Consider the following 4234-nt stretch of genomic DNA (forward strand, 5'->3'; position numbering starts at 1 on the left):
GAATAGAGTCAGTGGCGGGTCCATTGAATGGCCCCTGGGGTGGCTGTGCCAACAAACCCTAACTAACGTAAATAAGATGTCCTAGGAAGGGTGGCTGTCTATGTTCCCTTTATCTCTGTCTCGACCTTGCTCGTATCTTTGTCTTCCTCTGTCTCGCTTCCCGGTCCATTTTCCTTTCTCCTCGTTTCTGATCCCTGACTGATTCACAGAGCCGTTTCCTTACCCTCGAAGGCGAGTCTGATGAAGCCCCGGGCCAATTACCGGATTTCTTCGCGAAAATCTCCGAGGAAAACGGACGAGTCGAGGCTGATGTGCGGGTGGCTCGCTGGGAACGGTGAATTCGCGAGTCCTCCGGGCTTTTGGATAGCTGGACTGGTGCGTCCCTATTGTAAATACGCGTGGGGTGCGCCTATCCGGATGAATCGGACGAATTTGTAAAACGGTTATGCAGCATCCATTGAAGCGGATCCTTTTGCGTAGCCCGGCGTGGTGATTCAGTTTGTGTACTTCTCTTCGAACGAGTCTCGTATAACATCGTAATGATCGAGGGCGCCACGATGAGTGGGCGGTTTCCCGAGCCATCTTCACGCTATGACGTAATGGCCGACGCGTTTCGCAGAGTCATAAATTATGGGCGCAGTTTTTGGGGCCGACGACATCCATTGTGCCGGACGAAATATTGCCGCTACGGTGAGATATTAATGGCGTGTGATACATCGACAGGGAACAAAGTGGAAGAATCGAGGAAAATTATGAAAGGGGTAGCTCGCGTCCGCTGTTTTTTCCCGATGATTCGTTTAGCCCAGGATATTTAGGGATCCTTATGGGAGCAAAGCTCAGCAAATTCGTCTCGGATAAAGAATTATTCGTAAAAATGCAGGAACATGCGTAGAAAGTACGCTAGGAGGCTTACTTTAACCTTTTAGGTACGGCTACATTAAAATGAAGTTATTGATGATATAATTATAAATTTTCTTAAAATATATTACGCATACTTTAACTTTAACAATTCGTTTTAATAATTTTAATAAACTTGGGTATGATATATTTTACAATATGCCATGACACAGAGATCCACGTCAAAGACTTCAAACTCATAGATAGATCTCCGCCTTTTATTATTTTGAACGTATGATACAATTTTGTTACGCCTTTTTAATTTTTTTGGATTTACAATACGAAGAAAAATGTTTTCTGTTGGTGTAAACACTGTTGTGACAAAGGAAGTGTGAAAACCACGCATATGAAGACGAATATTTAATCTAAACAGTGAGCAAGTGGGCTACAATTGTTGCGCATCGTTCAGAAAGATGAAATTTTTGAAAACCACTATAGTGACTCGTCGTCCTGAAGGATGATGTCCGCGAAAGCCACTATAGTGGCTCGTCGTACCTAAGAGGTTAAACTTCGATGACCAATTATAGTTATTCAAAAATATGAGTAATTATAATCATGTACATTGATAAACTCCTGATACTCTAACCTAACTTTTAAGACAATAATGAACCTCCTAATATTTTTACTTTTTACGTAATATTTCATTTTATACAAAAATCGTGTCTTTTTAGAAAATTCGCCTTTTTTAAGGAACTGTTTGTAATATAGATCATTAATTTTGATTACCGATTGATGTTCAGGAAAACAGGCTCTACGAGAATTACCTATCGGATATTACAGATTAGAGGAAAAGTTAAAATTTGTAGGACAGTGTAATTGATATCATCAAGCCGGTGGTAGCTGGAACCGGAAATTTCGTTAAATCACGAGATAATGGAACAACGATAATGGCCATTCGGAGGTAGGCGAGGAGCCGGCTTGATCATTACCACGAGCATCTCATTTATATCGAACGTCTGCTCTCGCCCAGCGTCTTATTAGTCATGCCCGAGGCGTTGCACCCCCAGAATGACTATAGGACAATCTTTCGTTTCCCTGCTTCGCAGTCACGCGTTTCTCCCCTTTGACTAAGCGATCCGGAAATGATGAATTCGCGAGCGTTATCGCGACCACGTTGCCGTTGTTTCCCCGGCCGTCTTCAACAAATAAGCCGTCCCGGGCCAGGATATTTCTCGGGGGTCCCGTAATCCTTGTTGCGAAGCTCCCTTCGTCGATTGCTGAACTTCTTATCGCGAAACGAGGAGACCATAAGACCGAAAATTGGACTTTCCGTTTGAATCATCTCCCCGTAAGCTCTGAGACGTCCTTCGAATTACATACCGTCTGGTTCACTCGTTAACTACGCGAGGCCACCCTTCTCTATGCTATTTCGAATTGGAAAGGGCCCCCGGCAAGGGTTCTTTATTATCCGTCCCTGAACATCGACCATTGACAAGCATAGTGCTGTCAGCTGCAGTCAACGTGAACGTTTCCTGTATATTATCTATCTTTCCTCATTAAACAGAGCATAGTGTCTGATAGCGAGTTAGCCTTATTTCGAAAATCTTGGTAGACGAAGAAATCAATACCCCTAAGGAGTACAGTAATCTATTCCACGTTTACCGGAATGATTTTACCTAAAATTCCACCTGACGCCGGTAGAGCATCAGCGTCTAGAGCGTTATAGACCTGCACGAAGCACGTGTCGAAGAAAAATCGCAAATAGCTCAGAAGATCGATCAGCTAGGACCTTATACTAGCCTTCATCGTGCATCGCAATATCCAAAACACCGTGGTGAAAATTCAAAAGCCAGGTCATGGTCTGTCACCCTACCCAACCCTAGCATCCATCACGACCCTTAAGCGACTATTAAAACTCCATCTGCATCTCGCCCCATAGTCGAGCAACATCAAACTTGACGTACTGTAAGAAGTATCACGAGAGCATCCTTCCGTCACGTGACGTCCCCTAGTCTTTTTCTCGGGGTTGCTTAGTCCACCCTCGGGGCACTTGGCGAAACGCGTGGCGGAAAGTTCGATACCTGGGTAACCAGACTGCGTGGCCAAGTGCAGACGCATCTTGCAGCTCAATTAAAGAAGTTTCGCACTTAGACTCGGCGCCGCGCCGCTGGCGGCGCCACCGGCGCTTGCGCGTGCTCGCCCGGGACCACGGACCGGAAATTATACACGTTAGCCGGCTTTTCTTCCCCTTTAATCTCGTTTCGCGAACGCACCGCGTCTCGTTCGTCCCGCAACGGTGTTGTTGTTCCACTCCTTCGTTAAATTAATTGCCGCGTCGCGCTTCCAACCGGGCAGAATGGCTCGCCGCAAAATGGCTGTCCCACGAGCAACGACTCTGTAAACCGAGAACCGACGTGTCTCCGTCGTGTTTTTTTCTCTCTCTCTCTCACTCTCTCTTTCCATCTCTCTGTTCACTTTTTTTCCGAGCCAGTTTCATTTGACACAGTTTCAATTTTCGTAACGCATACAGGTTACGTCAGCCGCGAATTCGCGTCACACGCGGATGAGAGCAGGATGAACAGATGTTGGCGGTTTTTTCGCCGAATCGGTATGCGACACTGGCGATTGCTATGAGAATCAATTGTTCAGAACAGCGGCTGTTTTTTCTGCTTCCCTCTGGCGTGTCACGTGTTTGCTTGTTGTTTCGCCAAGCTTCCAACGGTCGCGCGCTGTTTTTCGAATAGATGAATAGGTAATGGATTAATCCTTCGCTCCGGAAAGGTGACTCTCTGTTGCTGTTCGATTCCGTCCGGTAAATTGAACTCTCGTGCACCACTCTCGGGGAAAATTCAAGGACGGGTTTGGGGATGGATCGTTAAGCGTCTACGGTTTAGTCCGGGTCTTTTGGCAATTTTTTCCGAGATTCCAATATAGTTGGAACGGAGAAGAGAAAATGACAGGAAATTGTAATTATATTCATTTTGGCTTCGAAGTTCTGAGAAATAGATTTTCTAAATAATTTTAATAAAATTCGCGGAGGTCGTAATTTTTATCGGTAATTGACTATATTACATTTGGAAAATAGTTTAATTGATTAAAAACTTCCACCTTCATTTTGGAAAAGAGATTTACTATACTCTTTGTAAATTTCGAAATCATAATGTCCCGATGGAATTAATTAAATTCAGAAATGGGAAATATATAGAATCGAGATAGTCCCATTTTTCAGTGTATTTAACAATTTTTAAATATGATTTAATTTTATTAACCCCTTGCACTCGGTGAATTTTTCATTGTAGAAGAATAGTAATTTCGAAAATTTTCTGCCATAAGGTCGACGATATTTATAGAACGGTAAATGAGAAATCGTATGCAAAATAAGACGCAGAATTATTTT

Source organism: Eufriesea mexicana, unplaced genomic scaffold, assembly GCF_001483705.2.
Source record: "Eufriesea mexicana isolate 0111107269 unplaced genomic scaffold, ASM148370v2 scaffold9585, whole genome shotgun sequence".
Lineage (NCBI taxonomy): Eukaryota > Metazoa > Arthropoda > Insecta > Hymenoptera > Apidae > Eufriesea > Eufriesea mexicana.